Raw genomic sequence first — 21510 nt, 5'->3', positions numbered from 1 at the left:
GTTGGCTACAATGTTGATAGGTGCCGTTTTGCCATGGAATTGTCCAAGCCCTGAAGATTATTTCATGCAATCTCGTTCCAAGAAAGGGAATTCTCTCAAAACACTAAAGTAATCGGCGTGTGGATGTATCTGTTGGTTCTCAGACCTTGCTTTCAAAAGAGCCCTGCAATCGGTTCACTGCTCTCCTAGAACAAGCATTAACATGGAGAATTGTTGGCACCAACAGGAATCTTATTTTAGTGGAGTGTTTCTGGCTTTGAGTGCAGAGGCCCTCGGCTCAATTCCAAGATGATCCTTCTCAAGGTGATGATACAAATGCATTGTCACCTTTACGTTTAATGTCAGAATCATTTATTTCCAGTTGGTGGTGTAAGAATGTTTGCAACAGTATGGCGATTTTTCCTAGCCATGCATGAATGAAAGCATATCACTCGCCTTTAGGTGTTTTTCTAATACATTGATATTTGCATCTTCCTTCCTAGCCTGCATGTTTGACTATCTTACAGGCTGCATGTAATAAGTATCACATCGGGGCCCTTCTTCTACTCAATTCACAACTGTTCTATCACGACATAGATAAGAAAGCTGCATCTGCTTTTGTTGTGTAGTGGTAATCAGGTTTACCTGACGTGTGAAAGCCCCATGCTTTGAAAGTACACAGTAACAAAGAAACCGATGACTTTTATAAAAAGGTGTCATGTGTGTCTCTTACTTTGCACAAAAAGTGCCAGAGATGACTTCATTTGCAGTCACTTGAAAAGTAGGGATTCTCCAATAAATGGTAAATGGTTGAAACAAATCTGAAGAAATGCATGACATACCTGTGTGTGTGTGTGTACGCATGTATGTATATATAGGGAGAGAGAGAGCGTCAATATAAACAGACTTTATTTCAATCAAGCTGTCTTTTCTATCCTTCAGGAGCAGAATGTTCTGATCATCAGCGCTCCAGAATGTAGTGTTTTCTTGGCAAGCATCACATATTGTGATGTGTTAGCTAAAAGTTCCATATCCTAGAGACTGATATATTCCTCTGTACTTGTACCTTGGGGATTCATCAAAACCTGGCATCATAAGCAGCTTTCTACTGCCACAGACTGGACAGCGAAACAATTTAAAATATCCCAGAAAAAGAAAATAAGCATGCTTAATCAGAGCTTTCTGGACAGGAAGGACATTTGAGCAAGTGAGGAATAAGCACTGCTTTTGTTAATTTGCATAGGCAGAATAGAGACTTCTGGGAAAAGGCCGAAATTACAGTCACAGAAAATGGCTGCATCTATAGAGAACGCTAAGAAGTGTTGGCAGCTTTTCCTCTGACCCTGGCCACTTTTACAAGCAATCCTATGATAGTCAGCAGGACCCACCCTAAAAAGGAAGGGGCATCCACTTGGACCCTTTCCACCTTTTCTAAATCTCGCCTGATCGAGCACTGATTGAGCAGATAAGCACATGTCATTCTCATTTCAGAAAGGTATTGGTTAGCTTGCTGCTAGCAGCTCAGTTATGTTATGATGTTAGAGGCTATGCAAGGAATGCTTTAGTCCAGCGATATGCAGTTTTTATTGCACCTTGCATTCAGCAGGAAGATCTTTAGCTTGAATCTGTGGCCTAGGTATTCACCTTGGTATTTTTTTTGGCACAAAGTGAAGGAGTAATTGAGAGAAAATGCACAATGTGTTTCTTATGTTGTTATGAACAACTTGTTACTCTTTCTCATTAAGCTTCAGCCACTGCAGAAATATATAAATAAGGGCTGACTTCCTGTAAGACGTGTCCAAAGCTGGGACGGAATAAAAGGAGACACTTGTAAATGATAGTGCTATCGTTTGAGAAAGGGTAAGTTGAGACTGACTTTCATGCGTATTCACAGACCAAGCATCATAAAGATACCAGCATGATCTTCATTGCGGGCTTAGAGCCGGTATTAGCTTTTGAGAGGTAAGAGGATTTTGAGGGCTCGTTGGTCTAGGGGTATGATTCTCGCTTTGGGTGCGAGAGGTCCCGGGTTCAAATCCCGGACGAGCCCTTTTCTTGGTATTCTTTTCAAGTTGTTTTGAAGTTTGCGTTTCAAAACCAACATCAATTTTTTCTTTGCAGTAGTGGATAATTCTTTGCTAGAGTCTCATGCTTCAGCCCTGCCCAGTCTGAGCTAATACCAAACATCTGGTCTTGCATGGCATGTACGAGCGTTCAGCTAGGGATGTCGGGCAGGTTGCATGAAAGAAATCTAAAGCCAGAGGCCCATGGAATAGCCAGTTCGGAGCAGTTTCATTACAGAAAAATCAACTGTAGGTATCTGTTTCTGTAGTGTAGTGGTTATCACGTTCGCCTCACACGCGAAAGGTCCCCGGTTCGAAACCGGGCAGAAACAGTTGTTATATTGTGTTGGCTACAATGTTGATAGGTGCTGTTTTGCCATGGAATTGTCCAAGCCCTGAAGATTATTTCATGCAATCTCGTTCCAAGAAAGGGAATTCTCTCAAAACACTAAAGTAATCAGCGTGTGGATGTATCTGTTGGTTCTCAGACCTTGCCTTCAAAAGAGCCCTGCAATCGGTTCACTGCTCACCTAGAACAAGCATTAACATGGAGAATTGTTGGCACCAACAGGAATCTTATTTTAGTGGAGTGTTTCTGGCTTTGAGTGCAGAGGCCCTCGGCTCAATTCCAAGATGATCCTTCTCAAGGTGATGATACAAATGCATTGTCACCTTTACGTTTAATGTCAGAATCATTTATTTCCAGTTGGTGGTGTAAGAATGTTTGCAACAGTATGGCGATTTTTCCTAGCCATGCATGAATGAAAGCATATCACTCGCCTTTAGGTGTTTTTCTAATACATTGATATTTGCATCTTCCTTCCTAGCCTGCATGTTTGACTATCTTACAGGCTGCATGTAATAAGTATCACATCAGGGCCCTTCTTCTACTCAATTCACAACTGTTCTATCACGACATAGATAAGAAAGCTGCATCTGCTTTTGTTGTGTAGTGGTAATCAGGTTTACCTGACGTGTGAAAGCCCCATGCTTTGAAAGTACACAGTAACAAAGAAACCGATGACTTTTATAAAAAGGTGTCATGTGTGTCTCTTACTTTGCACAAAAAGTGCCAGAGATGACTTCATTTGCAGTCACTTGAAAAGTAGGGATTCTCCAATAAATGGTAAATGGTTGAAACAAATCTGAAGAAATGCATGACATACCTGTGTGTGTGTGTGTACGCATGTATGTATATATAGGGAGAGAGAGAGCGTCAATATAAACAGACTTTATTTCAATCAAGCTGTCTTTTCTATCCTTCAGGAGCAGAATGTTCTGATCATCAGCGCTCCAGAATGTAGTGTTTTCTTGGCAAGCATCACATATTGTGATGTGTTAGCTAAAAGTTCCATATCCTAGAGACTGACATATTCCTCTGTACTTGTACCTTGGGGATTCATCAAAACCTGGCATCATAAGCAGCTTTCTACTGCCACAGACTGGACAGCGAAACAATTTAAAATATCCCAGAAAAAGAAAATAAGCATGCTTAATCAGAGCTTTCTGGACAGGAAGGACATTTGATCAAGTGAGGAATAAGCACTGCTTTTGTTAATTTGCATAGGCAGAATAGAGACTTCTGGGAAAAGGCCGAAATTACAGTCACAGAAAATGGCTGCATCTATAGAGAACGCTAAGAAGTGTTGGCAGCTTTTCCTCTGACCCTGGCCACTTTTACAAGCAATCCTATGATAGTCAGCAGGACCCACCCTAAAAAGGAAGGGGCATCCACTTGGACCCTTTCCACCTTTTCTAAATCTCGCCTGATCGAGCCTCATTGAGCACTGATTGAGCAGATAAGCACATGTCATTCTCATTTCAGAAAGGTATTGGTTAGCTTGCTGCTAGCAGCTCAGTTATGTTATGATGTTAGAGGCTATGCAAGGAATGCTTTAGTCCAGCGATATGCAGTTTTTATTGCGCCTTGCATTCAGCAGGAAGATCTTTAGCTTGAATCTGTGGCCTAGGTATTCACCTTGGTATTTCTTTTGGCACAAAGTGAAGGAGTATTTGAGAGAAAATGCACAATGTGTTTCTTAGGTTGTTATGAACAACTTGTTATTCTTTCTCATTAAGCTTCAGCCACTGCAGAAATATATAAATAAGGGCTGACTTCCTGTAAGACGTGTCCAAAGCTGGGACGGAATAAAAGGAGACACTTGTAAATGATAGTGCTATCGTTTGAGAAAGGGTAAGTTGAGACTGACTTTCATGCGTATTCACAGACCAAGCATCATAAAGATACCAGCATGATCTTCATTGCGGGCTTAGAGCCGGTATTAGCTTTTGAGAGGTAAGAGGATTTTGAGGGCTCGTTGGTCTAGGGGTATGATTCTCGCTTTGGGTGCGAGAGGTCCCGGGTTCAAATCCCGGACGAGCCCTTTTCTTGGTACTCTTTTCAAGTTGTTTTGAAGTTTGCGTTTCAAAACCAACATCAATTTTTTCTTCGCAGTAGTGGATAATTCTTTGCTAGAGTCTCATGCTTCAGCCCTGCCCAGTCTGAGCTAATACCAAACATCTGGTCTTGCATGGCATGTACGAGCGTTCAGCTAGGGATGTCGGGCAGGTTGCATGAAATAAATCTAAAGCCAGAGGCCCATGGAATAGCCAGTTCGGAGCAGTTTCATTACAGAAAAATCAACTGTAGGTATCTGTTTCTGTAGTGTAGTGGTTATCACGTTTGCCTCACACGCGAAAGGTCCCCGGTTCGAAACCGGGCAGAAACAGTTGTTATATTGTGTTGGCTACAATGTTGATAGGTGCCGTTTTGCCATGGAATTGTCCAAGCCCTGAAGATTATTTCATGCAATCTCGTTCCAAGAAAGGGAATTCTCTCAAAACACTAAAGTAATCGGCGTGTGGATGTATCTGTTGGTTCTCAGACCTTGCTTTCAAAAGAGCCCTGCAATCGGTTCACTGCTCACCTAGAACAAGCATTAACATGGAGAATTGTTGGCACCAACAGGAATCTTATTTTAGTGGAGTGTTTCTGGCTTTGAGTGCAGAGGCCCTCGGCTCAATTCCAAGATGATCCTTCTCAAGGTGATGATACAAATGCATTGTCACCTTTACGTTCAATGTCAGAATCATTTATTTCCAGTTGGTGGTGTAAGAATGTTTGCAACAGTATGGCGATTTTTCCTAGCCATGCATGAATGAAAGCATATCACTCGCCTTTAGGTGTTTTTCTAATACATTGATATTTGCATCTTCCTTCCTAGCCTGCATGTTTGACTATCTTACAGGCTGCATGTAATAAGTATCACATCAGGGCCCTTCTTCTACTCAATTCACAACTGTTCTATCACGACATAGATAAGAAAGCTGCATCTGCTTTTGTTGTGTAGTGGTAATCAGGTTTACCTGACGTGTGAAAGCCCCATGCTTTGAAAGTACACAGTAACAAAGAAACCGATGACTTTTATAAAAAGGTGTCATGTGCGTCTCTTACTTTGCACAAAAAGTGCCAGAGATGACTTCATTTGCAGTCACTTGAAAAGTAGGGATTCTCCAATAAATGGTAAATGGTTGAAACAAATCTGAAGAAATGCATGACATACCTGTGTGTGTGTGTGTACGCATGTATGTATATATAGGGAGAGAGAGAGCGTCAATATAAACAGACTTTATTTCAATCAAGCTGTCTTTTCTATCCTTCAGGAGCAGAATGTTCTGATCATCAGCGCTCCAGAATGTAGTGTTTTCTTGGCAAGCATCACATATTGTGATGTGTTAGCTAAAAGTTCCATATCCTAGAGACTGATATATTCCTCTGTACTTGTACCTTGGGGATTCATCAAAACCTGGCATCATAAGCAGCTTTCTACTGCCACAGACTGGACAGCGAAACAATTTAAAATATCCCAGAAAAAGAAAATAAGCATGCTTAATCAGAGCTTTCTGGACAGGAAGGACCTTTGAGCAAGTGAGGAATAAGCACTGCTTTTGTTAATTTGCATAGGCAGAATAGAGAGTTCTGGGAAAAGGCCGAAATTACAGTCACAGAAAATGGCTGCATCTATAGAGAACGCTAAGAAGTGTTGGCAGCTTTTCCTCTGACCCTGACCACTTTTACAAGCAATCCTATGATAGTCAGCAGGACCCACCCTAAAAAGGAAGGGGCATCCACTTGGACCCTTTCCACCTTTTCTAAATCTGGCCTGATTGAGCACTGATTGAGCAGATAAGCACATGTCATTCTCATTTCAGAAAGGTATTGGTTAGCTTGCTGCTAGCAGCTCAGTTATGTTATGATGTTAGAGGCTATGCAAGGAATGCTTTAGTCCAGCGATATGCAGTTTTTATTGCGCCTTGCATTCAGCAGGAAGATCTTTAGCTTGAATCTGTGGCCTAGGTATTCACCTTGGTATTTCTTTTGGCACAAAGTGAAGGAGTATTTGAGAGAAAATGCACAATGTGTTTCTTATGTTGTTATGAACAACTTGTTACTCTTTCTCATTAAGCTTCAGCCACTGCAGAAATATATAAATAAGGGCTGACTTCCTGTAAGACGTGTCCAAAGCTGGGACGGAATAAAAGGAGACACTTGTAAATGATAGTGCTATCGTTTGAGAAAGGGTAAGTTGAGACTGACTTTCATGCGTATTCACAGACCAAGCATCATAAAGATACCAGCATGATCTTCATTGCGGGCTTAGAGCCGGTATTAGCTTTTGAGAGGTAAGAGGATTTTGAGGGCTCGTTGGTCTAGGGGTATGATTCTCGCTTTGGGTGCGAGAGGTCCCGGGTTCAAATCCCGGACGAGCCCTTTTCTTGGTACTCTTTTCAAGTTGTTTTGAAGTTTGCGTTTCAAAACCAACATCAATTTTTTCTTTGCAGTAGTGGATAATTCTTTGCTAGAGTCTCATGCTTCAGCCCTGCCCAGTCTGAGCTAATACCAAACATCTGGTCTTGCATGGCATGTACGAGCGTTCAGCTAGGGATGTCGGGCAGGTTGCATGAAAGAAATCTAAAGCCAGAGGCCCATGGAATAGCCAGTTCGGAGCAGTTTCATTACAGAAAAATCAACTGTAGGTATCTGTTTCTGTAGTGTAGTGGTTATCACGTTTGCCTCACACGCGAAAGGTCCCTGGTTTGAAACCGGGCAGAAACAGTTGTTATATTGTGTTGGCTACAATGTTGATAGGTGCCGTTTTGCCATGGAATTGTCCAAGCCCTGAAGATTATTTCATGCAATCTCGTTCCAAGAAAGGGAATTCTCTCAAAACACTAAAGTAATCGGCGTGTGGATGTATCTGTTGGTTCTCAGACCTTGCTTTCAAAAGAGCCCTGCAATCGGTTCACTGCTCACCTAGAACAAGCATTAACATGGAGAATTGTTGGCACCAACAGGAATCTTATTTTAGTGGAGTGTTTCTGGCTTTGAGTGCAGAGGCCCTCGGCTCAATTCCAAGATGATCCTTCTCAAGGTGATGATACAAATGCATTGTCACCTTTACGTTTAATGTCAGAATCATTTATTTCCAGTTGGTGGTGTAAGAATGTTTGCAACAGTATGGCGATTTTTCCTAGCCATGCATGAATGAAAGCATATCACTCGCCTTTAGGTGTTTTTCTAATACATTGATATTTGCATCTTCCTTCCTAGCCTGCATGTTTGACTATCTTACAGGCTGCATGTAATAAGTATCACATCAGGGCCCTTCTTCTACTCAATTCACAACTGTTCTATCACGACATAGATAAGAAAGCTGCATCTGCTTTTGTTGTGTAGTGGTAATCAGGTTTACCTGACGTGTGAAAGCCCCATGCTTTGAAAGTACACAGTAACAAAGAAACCGATGACTTTTATAAAAAGGTGTCATGTGTGTCTCTTACTTTGCACAAAAAGTGCCAGAGATGACTTCATTTGCAGTCACTTGAAAAGTAGGGATTCTCCAATAAATGGTAAATGGTTGAAACAAATCTGAAGAAATGCATGACATACCTGTGTGTGTGTGTGTACGCATGTATGTATATATAGGGAGAGAGAGAGCGTCAATATAAACAGACTTTATTTCAATCAAGCTGTCTTTTCTATCCTTCAGGAGCAGAATGTTCTGATCATCAGCGCTCCAGAATGTAGTGTTTTCTTGGCAAGCATCACATATTGTGATGTGTTAGCTAAAAGTTCCATATCCTAGAGACTGATATATTCCTCTGTACTTGTACCTTGGGGATTCATCAAAACCTGGCATCATAAGCAGCTTTCTACTGCCACAGACTTGACAGCGAAACAATTTAAAATATCCCAGAAAAAGAAAATAAGCATGCTTAATCAGAGCTTTCTGGACAGGAAGGACATTTGAGCAAGTGAGGAATAAGCACTGCTTTTGTTAATTTGCATAGGCAGAATAGAGACTTCTGGGAAAAGGCCGAAATTACAGTCACAGAAAATGGCTGCATCTATAGAGAACGCTAAGAAGTGTTGGCAGCTTTTCCTCTGACCCTGGCCACTTTTACAAGCAATCCTATGATAGTCAGCAGGACCCACCCTAAAAAGGAAGGGGCATCCACTTGGACCCTTTCCACCTTTTCTAAATCTCGCCTGATCGAGCCTGATTGAGCACTGATTGAGCAGATAAGCACATGTCATTCTCATTTCAGAAAGGTATTGGTTAGCTTGCTGCTAGCAGCTCAGTTATGTTATGATGTTAGAGGCTATGCAAGGAATGCTTTCGTCCAGCGATATGCAGTTTTTATTGCGCCTTGCATTCAGCAGGAAGATCTTTAGCTTGAATCTGTGACCTAGGTATTCACCTTGGTATTTCTTTTGGCACAAAGTGAAGGAGTATTTGAGAGAAAATGCACAATGTGTTTCTTATGTTGTTATGAACAACTTGTTACTCTTTCTCATTAAGCTTCAGCCACTGCAGAAATATATAAATAAGGGCTGACTTCCTGTAAGACGTGTCCAAAGCTGGGACGGAATAAAAGGAGACACTTGTAAATGATAGTGCTATCGTTTGAGAAAGGGTAAGTTGAGACTGACTTTCATGCGTATTCACAGACCAAGCATCATAAAGATACCAGCATGATCTTCATTGCGGGCTTAGAGCCGGTATTAGCTTTTGAGAGGTAAGAGGATTTTGAGGGCTCGTTGGTCTAGGGGTATGATTCTCGCTTTGGGTGCGAGAGGTCCCGGGTTCAAATCCCGGACGAGCCCTTTTCTTGGTACTCTTTTCAAGTTGTTTTGAAGTTTGCGTTTCAAAACCAACATCAATTTTTTCTTTGCAGTAGTGGATAATTCTTTGCTAGAGTCTCATGCTTCAGCCCTGCCCAGTCTGAGCTAATACCAAACATCTGGTCTTGCATGGCATGTACGAGCGTTCAGCTAGGGATGTCGGGCAGGTTGCATGAAAGAAATCTAAAGCCAGAGGCCCATGGAATAGCCAGTTCGGAGCAGTTTCATTACAGAAAAATCAACTGTAGGTATCTGTTTCTGTAGTGTAGTGGTTATCACGTTTGCCTCACACGCGAAAGGTCCCCGGTTTGAAACCGGGCAGAAACAGTTGTTATATTGTGTTGGCTACAATGTTGATAGGTGCCGTTTTGCCATGGAATTGTCCAAGCCCTGAAGATTATTTCATGCAATCTCGTTCCAAGAAAGGGAATTCTCTCAAAACACTAAAGTAATCGGCGTGTGGATGTATCTGTTGGTTCTCAGACCTTGCTTTCAAAAGAGCCCTGCAATCGGTTCACTGCTCTCCTAGAACAAGCATTAACATGGAGAATTGTTGGCACCAACAGGAATCTTATTTTAGTGGAGTGTTTCTGGCTTTGAGTGCAGAGGCCCTCGGCTCAATTCCAAGATGATCCTTCTCAAGGTGATGATACAAATGCATTGTCACCTTTACGTTTAATGTCAGAATCATTTATTTCCAGTTGGTGGTGTAAGAATGTTTGCAACAGTATGGCGATTTTTCCTAGCCATGCATGAATGAAAGCATATCACTCGCCTTTAGGTGTTTTTCTAATACATTGATATTTGCATCTTCCTTCCTAGCCTGCATGTTTGACTATCTTACAGGCTGCATGTAATAAGTATCACATCAGGGCCCTTCTTCTACTCAATTCACAACTGTTCTATCACGACATAGATAAGAAAGCTGCATCTGCTTTTGTTGTGTAGTGGTAATCAGGTTTACCTGACGTGTGAAAGCCCCATGCTTTGAAAGTACACAGTAACAAAGAAACCGATGACTTTTATAAAAAGGTGTCATGTGTGTCTCTTACTTTGCACAAAAAGTGCCAGAGATGACTTCATTTGCAGTCACTTGAAAAGTAGGGATTCTCCAATAAATGGTAAATGGTTGAAACAAATCTGAAGAAATGCATGACATACCTGTGTGTGTGTGTGTACGCATGTATGTATATATAGGGAGAGAGAGAGCGTCAATATAAACAGACTTTATTTCAATCAAGCTGTCTTTTCTATCCTTCAGGAGCAGAATGTTCTGATCATCAGCGCTCCAGAATGTAGTGTTTTCTTGGCAAGCATCACATATTGTGATGTGTTAGCTAAAAGTTCCATATCCTAGAGACTGATATATTCCTCTGTACTTGTACCTTGGGGATTCATCAAAACCTGGCATCATAAGCAGCTTTCTACTGCCACAGACTGGACAGCGAAACAATTTAAAATATCCCAGAAAAAGAAAATAAGCATGCTTAATCAGAGCTTTCTGGACAGGAAGGACATTTGAGCAAGTGAGGAATAAGCACTGCTTTTGTTAATTTGCATAGGCAGAATAGAGACTTCTGGGAAAAGGCCGAAATTACAGTCACAGAAAATGGCTGCATCTATAGAGAACGCTAAGAAGTGTTGGCAGCTTTTCCTCTGACCCTGGCCACTTTTACAAGCAATCCTATGATAGTCAGCAGGACCCACCCTAAAAAGGAAGGGGCATCCACTTGGACCCTTTCCACCTTTTCTAAATCTCGCCTGATCGAGCACTGATTGAGCAGATAAGCACATGTCATTCTCATTTCAGAAAGGTATTGGTTAGCTTGCTGCTAGCAGCTCAGTTATGTTATGATGTTAGAGGCTATGCAAGGAATGCTTTAGTCCAGCGATATGCAGTTTTTATTGCGCCTTGCATTCAGCAGGAAGATCTTTAGCTTGAATCTGTGGCCTAGGTATTCACCTTGGTATTTTTTTTGGCACAAAGTGAAGGAGTATTTGAGAGAAAATGCACAATGTGTTTCTTATGTTGTTATGAACAACTTGTTACTCTTTCTCATTAAGCTTCAGCCACTGCAGAAATATATAAATAAGGGCTGACTTCCTGTAAGACGTGTCCAAAGCTGGGACGGAATAAAAGGAGACACTTGTAAATGATAGTGCTATCGTTTGAGAAAGGGTAAGTTGAGACTGACTTTCATGCGTATTCACAGACCAAGCATCATAAAGATACCAGCATGATCTTCATTGCGGGCTTAGAGCCGGTATTAGCTTTTGAGAGGTAAGAGGATTTTGAGGGCTCGTTGGTCTAGGGGTATGATTCTAGCTTTGGGTGCGAGAGGTCCCGGGTTCAAATCCCGGACGAGCCCTTTTCTTGGTATTCTTTTCAAGTTGTTTTGAAGTTTGCGTTTCAAAACCAACATCAATTTTTTCTTTGCAGTAGTGGATAATTCTTTGCTAGAGTCTCATGCTTCAGCCCTGCCCAGTCTGAGCTAATACCAAACATCTGGTCTTGCATGGCATGTACGAGCGTTCAGCTAGGGATGTCGGGCAGGTTGCATGAAAGAAATCTAAAGCCAGAGGCCCATGGAATAGCCAGTTCGGAGCAGTTTCATTACAGAAAAATCAACTGTAGGTATCTGTTTCTGTAGTGTAGTGGTTATCACGTTCGCCTCACACGCGAAAGGTCCCCGGTTCGAAACCGGGCAGAAACAGTTGTTATATTGTGTTGGCTACAATGTTGATAGGTGCTGTTTTGCCATGGAATTGTCCAAGCCCTGAAGATTATTTCATGCAATCTCGTTCCAAGAAAGGGAATTCTCTCAAAACACTAAAGTAATCAGCGTGTGGATGTATCTGTTGGTTCTCAGACCTTGCCTTCAAAAGAGCCCTGCAATCGGTTCACTGCTCACCTAGAACAAGCATTAACATGGAGAATTGTTGGCACCAACAGGAATCTTATTTTAGTGGAGTGTTTCTGGCTTTGAGTGCAGAGGCCCTCGGCTCAATTCCAAGATGATCCTTCTCAAGGTGATGATACAAATGCATTGTCACCTTTACGTTTAATGTCAGAATCATTTATTTCCAGTTGGTGGTGTAAGAATGTTTGCAACAGTATGGCGATTTTTCCTAGCCATGCATGAATGAAAGCATATCACTCGCCTTTAGGTGTTTTTCTAATACATTGATATTTGCATCTTCCTTCCTAGCCTGCATGTTTGACTATCTTACAGGCTGCATGTAATAAGTATCACATCAGGGCCCTTCTTCTACTCAATTCACAACTGTTCTATCACGACATAGATAAGAAAGCTGCATCTGCTTTTGTTGTGTAGTGGTAATCAGGTTTACCTGACGTGTGAAAGCCCCATGCTTTGAAAGTACACAGTAACAAAGAAACCGATGACTTTTATAAAAAGGTGTCATGTGTGTCTCTTACTTTGCACAAAAAGTGCCAGAGATGACTTCATTTGCAGTCACTTGAAAAGTAGGGATTCTCCAATAAATGGTAAATGGTTGAAACAAATCTGAAGAAATGCATGACATACCTGTGTGTGTGTGTGTACGCATGTATGTATATATAGGGAGAGAGAGAGCGTCAATATAAACAGACTTTATTTCAATCAAGCTGTCTTTTCTATCCTTCAGGAGCAGAATGTTCTGATCATCAGCGCTCCAGAATGTAGTGTTTTCTTGGCAAGCATCACATATTGTGATGTGTTAGCTAAAAGTTCCATATCCTAGAGACTGACATATTCCTCTGTACTTGTACCTTGGGGATTCATCAAAACCTGGCATCATAAGCAGCTTTCTACTGCCACAGACTGGACAGCGAAACAATTTAAAATATCCCAGAAAAAGAAAATAAGCATGCTTAATCAGAGCTTTCTGGACAGGAAGGACATTTGAGCAAGTGAGGAATAAGCACTGCTTTTGTTAATTTGCATAGGCAGAATAGAGACTTCTGGGAAAAGGCCGAAATTACAGTCACAGAAAATGGCTGCATCTATAGAGAACGCTAAGAAGTGTTGGCAGCTTTTCCTCTGACCCTGGCCACTTTTACAAGCAATCCTATGATAGTCAGCAGGACCCACCCTAAAAAGGAAGGGGCATCCACTTGGACCCTTTCCACCTTTTCTAAATCTCGCCTGATCGAGCCTCATTGAGCACTGATTGAGCAGATAAGCACATGTCATTCTCATTTCAGAAAGGTATTGGTTAGCTTGCTGCTAGCAGCTCAGTTATGTTATGATGTTAGAGGCTATGCAAGGAATGCTTTAGTCCAGCGATATGCAGTTTTTATTGCGCCTTGCATTCAGCAGGAAGATCTTTAGCTTGAATCTGTGGCCTAGGTATTCACCTTGGTATTTCTTTTGGCACAAAGTGAAGGAGTATTTGAGAGAAAATGCACAATGTGTTTCTTATGTTGTTATGAACAACTTGTTACTCTTTCTCATTAAGCTTCAGCCACTGCAGAAATATATAAATAAGGGCTGACTTCCTGTAAGACGTGTCCAAAGCTGGGACGGAATAAAAGGAGACACTTGTAAATGATAGTGCTATCGTTTGAGAAAGGGTAAGTTGAGACTGACTTTCATGCGTATTCACAGACCAAGCATCATAAAGATACCAGCATGATCTTCATTGCGGGCTTAGAGCCGGTATTAGCTTTTGAGAGGTAAGAGGATTTTGAGGGCTCGTTGGTCTAGGGGTATGATTCTCGCTTTAGGTGCGAGAGGTCCCGGGTTCAAATCCCGGACGAGCCCTTTTCTTGGTACTCTTTTCAAGTTGTTTTGAAGTTTGCGTTTCAAAACCAACATCAATTTTTTCTTCGCAGTAGTGGATAATTCTTTGCTAGAGTCTCATGCTTCAGCCCTGCCCAGTCTGAGCTAATACCAAACATCTGGTCTTGCATGGCATGTACGAGCGTTCAGCTAGGGATGTCGGGCAGGTTGCATGAAAGAAATCTAAAGCCAGAGGCCCATGGAATAGCCAGTTCGGAGCAGTTTCATTACAGAAAAATCAACTGTAGGTATCTGTTTCTGTAGTGTAGTGGTTATCACGTTTGCCTCACACGCGAAAGGTCCCCGGTTCGAAACCGGGCAGAAACAGTTGTTATATTGTGTTGGCTACAATGTTGATAGGTGCCGTTTTGCCATGGAATTGTCCAAGCCCTGAAGATTATTTCATGCAATCTCGTTCCAAGAAAGGGAATTCTCTCAAAACACTAAAGTAATCGGCGTGTGGATGTATCTGTTGGTTCTCAGACCTTGCTTTCAAAAGAGCCCTGCAATCGGTTCACTGCTCACCTAGAACAAGCATTAACATGGAGAATTGTTGGCACCAACAGGAATCTTATTTTAGTGGAGTGTTTCTGGCTTTGAGTGCAGAGGCCCTCGGCTCAATTCCAAGATGATCCTTCTCAAGGTGATGATACAAATGCATTGTCACCTTTACGTTCAATGTCAGAATCATTTATTTCCAGTTGGTGGTGTAAGAATGTTTGCAACAGTATGGCGATTTTTCCTAGCCATGCATGAATGAAAGCATATCACTCGCCTTTAGGTGTTTTTCTAATACATTGATATTTGCATCTTCCTTCCTAGCCTGCATGTTTGACTATCTTACAGGCTGCATGTAATAAGTATCACATCAGGGCCCTTCTTCTACTCAATTCACAACTGTTCTATCACGACATAGATAAGAAAGCTGCATCTGCTTTTGTTGTGTAGTGGTAATCAGGTTTACCTGACGTGTGAAAGCCCCATGCTTTGAAAGTACACAGTAACAAAGAAACCGATGACTTTTATAAAAAGGTGTCATGTGCGTCTCTTACTTTGCACAAAAAGTGCCAGAGATGACTTCATTTGCAGTCACTTGAAAAGTAGGGATTCTCCAATAAATGGTAAATGGTTGAAACAAATCTGAAGAAATGCATGACATACCTGTGTGTGTGTGTGTACGCATGTATGTATATATAGGGAGAGAGAGAGCGTCAATATAAACAGACTTTATTTCAATCAAGCTGTCTTTTCTATCCTTCAGGAGCAGAATGTTCTGATCATCAGCGCTCCAGAATGTAGTGTTTTCTTGGCAAGCATCACATATTGTGATGTGTTAGCTAAAAGTTCCATATCCTAGAGACTGATATATTCCTCTGTACTTGTACCTTGGGGATTCATCAAAACCTGGCATCATAAGCAGCTTTCTACTGCCACAGACTGGACAGCGAAACAATTTAAAATATCCCAGAAAAAGAAAATAAGCATGCTTAATCAGAGCTTTCTGGACAGGAAGGACCTTTGAGCAAGTGAGGAATAAGCACTGCTTTTGTTAATTTGCATAGGCAGAATAGAGAGTTCTGGGAAAAGGCCGAAATTACAGTCACAGAAAATGGCTGCATCTATAGAGAACGCTAAGAAGTGTTGGCAGCTTTTCCTCTGACCCTGACCACTTTTACAAGCAATCCTATGATAGTCAGCAGGACCCACCCTAAAAAGGAAGGGGCATCCACTTGGACCCTTTCCACCTTTTCTAAATCTGGCCTGATTGAGCACTGATTGAGCAGATAAGCACATGTCATTCTCATTTCAGAAAGGTATTGGTTAGCTTGCTGCTAGCAGCTCAGTTATGTTATGATGTTAGAGGCTATGCAAGGAATGCTTTAGTCCAGCGATATGCAGTTTTTATTGCGCCTTGCATTCAGCAGGAAGATCTTTAGCTTGAATCTGTGGCCTAGGTATTCACCTTGGTATTTCTTTTGGCACAAAGTGAAGGAGTATTTGAGAGAAAATGCACAATGTGTTTCTTATGTTGTTATGAACAACTTGTTACTCTTTCTCATTAAGCTTCAGCCACTGCAGAAATATATAAATAAGGGCTGACTTCCTGTAAGACGTGTCCAAAGCTGGGACGGAATAAAAGGAGACACTTGTAAATGATAGTGCTATCGTTTGAGAAAGGGTAAGTTGAGACTGACTTTCATGCGTATTCACAGACCAAGCATCATAAAGATACCAGCATGATCTTCATTGCGGGCTTAGAGCCGGTATTAGCTTTTGAGAGGTAAGAGGATTTTGAGGGCTCGTTGGTCTAGGGGTATGATTCTCGCTTTGGGTGCGAGAGGTCCCGGGTTCAAATTCCGGACGAGCCCTTTTCTTGGTACTCTTTTCAAGTTGTTTTGAAGTTTGCGTTTCAAAACCAACATCAATTTTTTCTTTGCAGTAGTGGATAATTCTTTGCTAGAGTCTCATGCTTCAGCCCTGCCCAGTCTGAGCTAATACCAAACATCTGGTCTTGCATGGCATGTACGAGCGTTCAGCTAGGGATGTCGGGCAGGTTGCATGAAAGAAATCTAAAGCCAGAGGCCCATGGAATAGCCAGTTCGGAGCAGTTTCATTACAGAAAAATCAACTGTAGGTATCTGTTTCTGTAGTGTAGTGGTTATCACGTTTGCCTCACACGCGAAAGGTCCCTGGTTTGAAACCGGGCAGAAACAGTTGTTATATTGTGTTGGCTACAATGTTGATAGGTGCCGTTTTGCCATGGAATTGTCCAAGCCCTGAAGATTATTTCATGCAATCTCGTTCCAAGAAAGGGAATTCTCTCAAAACACTAAAGTAATCGGCGTGTGGATGTATCTGTTGGTTCTCAGACCTTGCTTTCAAAAGAGCCCTGCAATCGGTTCACTGCTCACCTAGAACAAGCATTAACATGGAGAATTGTTGGCACCAACAGGAATCTTATTTTAGTGGAGTGTTTCTGGCTTTGAGTGCAGAGGCCCTCGGCTCAATTCCAAGATGATCCTTCTCAAGGTGATGATACAAATGCATTGTCACCTTTACGTTTAATGTCAGAATCATTTATTTCCAGTTGGTGGTGTAAGAATGTTTGCAACAGTATGGCGATTTTTCCTAGCCATGCATGAATGAAAGCATATCACTCGCCTTTAGGTGTTTTTCTAATACATTGATATTTGCATCTTCCTTCCTAGCCTGCATGTTTGACTATCTTACAGGCTGCATGTAATAAGTATCACATCAGGGCCCTTCTTCTACTCAATTCACAACTGTTCTATCACGACATAGATAAGAAAGCTGCATCTGCTTTTGTTGTGTAGTGGTAATCAGGTTTACCTGACGTGTGAAAGCCCCATGCTTTGAAAGTACACAGTAACAAAGAAACCGATGACTTTTATAAAAAGGTGTCATGTGTGTCTCTTACTTTGCACAAAAAGTGCCAGAGATGACTTCATTTGCAGTCACTTGAAAAGTAGGGATTCTCCAATAAATGGTAAATGGTTGAAACAAATCTGAAGAAATGCATGACATACCTGTGTGTGTGTGTGTACGCATGTATGTATATATAGGGAGAGAGAGAGCGTCAATATAAACAGACTTTATTTCAATCAAGCTGTCTTTTCTATCCTTCAGGAGCAGAATGTTCTGATCATCAGCGCTCCAGAATGTAGTGTTTTCTTGGCAAGCATCACATATTGTGATGTGTTAGCTAAAAGTTCCATATCCTAGAGACTGATATATTCCTCTGTACTTGTACCTTGGGGATTCATCAAAACCTGGCATCATAAGCAGCTTTCTACTGCCACAGACTTGACAGCGAAACAATTTAAAATATCCCAGAAAAAGAAAATAAGCATGCTTAATCAGAGCTTTCTGGACAGGAAGGACATTTGAGCAAGTGAGGAATAAGCACTGCTTTTGTTAATTTGCATAGGCAGAATAGAGACTTCTGGGAAAAGGCCGAAATTACAGTCACAGAAAATGGCTGCATCTATAGAGAACGCTAAGAAGTGTTGGCAGCTTTTCCTCTGACCCTGGCCACTTTTACAAGCAATCCTATGATAGTCAGCAGGACCCACCCTAAAAAGGAAGGGGCATCCACTTGGACCCTTTCCACCTTTTCTAAATCTCGCCTGATCGAGCCTGATTGAGCACTGATTGAGCAAATAAGCACATGTCATTCTCATTTCAGAAAGGTATTGGTTAGCTTGCTGCTAGCAGCTCAGTTATGTTATGATGTTAGAGGCTATGCAAGGAATGCTTTCGTCCAGCGATATGCAGTTTTTATTGCGCCTTGCATTCAGCAGGAAGATCTTTAGCTTGAATCTGTGACCTAGGTATTCACCTTGGTATTTCTTTTGGCACAAAGTGAAGGAGTATTTGAGAGAAAATGCACAATGTGTTTCTTATGTTGTTATGAACAACTTGTTACTCTTTCTCATTAAGCTTCAGCCACTGCAGAAATATATAAATAAGGGCTGACTTCCTGTAAGACGTGTCCAAAGCTGGGACGGAATAAAAGGAGACACTTGTAAATGATAGTGCTATCGTTTGAGAAAGGGTAAATTGAGACTGACTTTCATGCGTATTCACAGACCAAGCATCATAAAGATACCAGCATGATCTTCATTGCGGGCTTAGAGCCGGTATTAGCTTTTGAGAGGTAAGAGGATTTTGAGGGCTCGTTGGTCTAGGGGTATGATTCTCGCTTTGGGTGCGAGAGGTCCCGGGTTCAAATCCCGGACGAGCCCTTTTCTTGGTACTCTTTTCAAGTTGTTTTGAAGTTTGCGTTTCAAAACCAACATCAATTTTTTCTTTGCAGTAGTGGATAATTCTTTGCTAGAGTCTCATGCTTCAGCCCTGCCCAGTCTGAGCTAATACCAAACATCTGGTCTTGCATGGCATGTACGAGCGTTCAGCTAGGGATGTCGGGCAGGTTGCATGAAAGAAATCTAAAGCCAGAGGCCCATGGAATAGCCAGTTCGGAGCAGTTTCATAACAGAAAAATCAACTGTAGGTATCTGTTTCTGTAGTGTAGTGGTTATCACGTTTGCCTCACACGCGAAAGGTCCCCGGTTTGAAACCGGGCAGAAACAGTTGTTATATTGTGTTGGCTACAATGTTGATAGGTGCCGTTTTGCCATGGAATTGTCCAAGCCCTGAAGATTATTTCATGCAATCTCGTTCCAAGAAAGGGAATTCTCTCAAAACACTAAAGAAATCGGCGTGTGGATGTATCTGTTGGTTCTCAGACCTTGCTTTCAAAAGAGCCCTGCAATCGGTTCACTGCTCTCCTAGAACAAGCATTAACATGGAGAATTGTTGGCACCAACAGGAATCTTATTTTAGTGGAGTGTTTCTGGCTTTGAGTGCAGAGGCCCTCGGCTCAATTCCAAGATGATCCTTCTCAAGGTGATGATACAAATGCATTGTCACCTTTACGTTTAATGTCAGAATCATTTATTTCCAGTTGGTGGTGTAAGAATGTTTGCAACAGTATGGCGATTTTTCCTAGCCATGCATGAATGAAAGCATATCACTCGCCTTTAGGTGTTTTTCTAATACATTGATATTTGCATCTTCCTTCCTAGCCTGCATGTTTGACTATCTTACAGGCTGCATGTAATAAGTATCACATCAGGGCCCTTCTTCTACTCAATTCACAACTGTTCTATCACGACATAGATAAGAAAGCTGCATCTGCTTTTGTTGTGTAGTGGTAATCAGGTTTACCTGACGTGTGAAAGCCCCATGCTTTGAAAGTACACAGTAACAAAGAAACCGATGACTTTTATAAAAAGGTGTCATGTGTGTCTCTTACTTTGCACAAAAAGTGCCAGAGATGACTTCATTTGCAGTCACTTGAAAAGTAGGGATTCTCCAATAAATGGTAAATGGTTGAAACAAATCTGAAGAAATGCATGACATACCTGTGTGTGTGTGTGTACGCATGTATGTATATATAGGGAGAGAGAGAGCGTCAATATAAACAGACTTTATTTCAATCAAGCTGTCTTTTCTATCCTTCAGGAGCAGAATGTTCTGATCATCAGCGCTCCAGAATGTAGTGTTTTCTTGGCCAGCATCACATATTGTGATGTGTTAGCTAAAAGTTCCATATCCTAGAGACTGATATATTCCTCTGTACTTGTACCTTGGGGATTCATCAAAACCTGGCATCATAAGCAGCTTTCTACTGCCACAGACTGGACAGCGAAACAATTTAAAATATCCCAGAAAAAGAAAATAAGCATGCTTAATCAGAGCTTTCTGGACAGGAAGGACATTTGAGCAAGTGAGGAATAAGCACTGCTTTTGTTAATTTGCATAGGCAGAATAGAGACTTCTGGGAAAAGGCCGAAATTACAGTCACAGAAAATGGCTGCATCTATAGAGAACGCTAAGAAGTGTTGGCAGCTTTTCCTCTGACCCTGGCCACTTTTACAAGCAATCCTATGATAGTCAGCAGGACCCACCCTAAAAAGGAAGGGGCATCCACTTGGACCCTTTCCACCTTTTCTAAATCTCTCCTGATCGAGCACTGATTGAGCAGATAAGCACATGTCATTCTCATTTCAGAAAGGTATTGGTTAGCTTGCTGCTAGCAGCTCAGTTATGTTATGATGTTAGAGGCTATGCAAGGAATGCTTTAGTCCAGCGATATGCAGTTTTTATTGCGCCTTGCATTCAGCAGGAAGATCTTTAGCTTGAATCTGTGGCCTAGGTATTCACCTTGGTATTTTTTTTGGCACAAAGTGAAGGAGTATTTGAGAGAAAATGCACAATGTGTTTCTTATGTTGTTATGAACAACTTGTTACTCTTTCTCATTAAGCTTCAGCCACTGCAGAAATATATAAATAAGGGCTGACTTCCTGTAAGACGTGTCCAAAGCTGGGACGGAATAAAAGGAGACACTTGTAAATGATAGTGCTATCGTTTGAGAAAGGGTAAGTTGAGACTGACTTTCATGCGTATTCACAGACCAAGCATCATAAAGATACCAGCATGATCTTCATTGCGGGCTTAGAGCCGGTATTAGCTTTTGAGAGGTAAGAGGATTTTGAGGGCTCGTTGGTCTAGGGGTATGATTCTCGCTTTGGGTGCGAGAGGTCCCGGGTTCAAATCCCGGACGAGCCCTTTTCTTGGTATTCTTTTCAAGTTGTTTTGAAGTTTGCGTTTCAAAACCAACATCAATTTTTTCTTTGCAGTAGTGGATAATTCTTTGCTAGAGTCTCATGCTTCAGCCCTGCCCAGTCTGAGCTAATACCAAACATCTGGTCTTGCATGGCATGTACGAGCGTTCAGCTAGGGATGTCGGGCAGGTTGCATGAAAGAAATCTAAAGCCAGAGGCCCATGGAATAGCCAGTTCGGAGCAGTTTCATTACAGAAAAATCAACTGTAGGTATCTGTTTCTGTAGTGTAGTGGTTATCACGTTCGCCTCACACGCGAAAGGTCCCCGGTTCGAAACCGGGCAGAAACA

The 21510-nt window shown here is 41.7% G+C and overlaps 4 non-coding genes across 4 annotated transcripts; all 4 read left to right on the top strand.

The window, feature by feature from the left end:
• The first annotated feature begins 2301 nt into the window (after positions 1-2301).
• TRNAV-CAC (transfer RNA valine (anticodon CAC)) lies at positions 2302-2374 on the top strand. Its single transcript has one exon. It is a non-coding gene; the product is annotated as a tRNA-Val (tRNA).
• Positions 2375-11869: 9495 nt separating this feature from the next.
• On the top strand, positions 11870-11942 carry TRNAV-CAC (transfer RNA valine (anticodon CAC)). The gene has a single exon. It is a non-coding gene; the product is annotated as a tRNA-Val (tRNA).
• A 1980-nt stretch (positions 11943-13922) lies between these two features.
• TRNAL-UAG (transfer RNA leucine (anticodon UAG)) lies at positions 13923-13994 on the top strand. The gene has a single exon. It is a non-coding gene; the product is annotated as a tRNA-Leu (tRNA).
• A 7443-nt stretch (positions 13995-21437) lies between these two features.
• On the top strand, positions 21438-21510 carry TRNAV-CAC (transfer RNA valine (anticodon CAC)). Its single transcript has one exon. It is a non-coding gene; the product is annotated as a tRNA-Val (tRNA).

The sequence above is a fragment of the Triturus cristatus genome, chromosome 8 (genome assembly GCF_964204655.1).
Source record: "Triturus cristatus chromosome 8, aTriCri1.1, whole genome shotgun sequence".
Lineage (NCBI taxonomy): Eukaryota > Metazoa > Chordata > Amphibia > Caudata > Salamandridae > Triturus > Triturus cristatus.
This window is presented reverse-complemented; position numbering and strand designations above follow the sequence as displayed.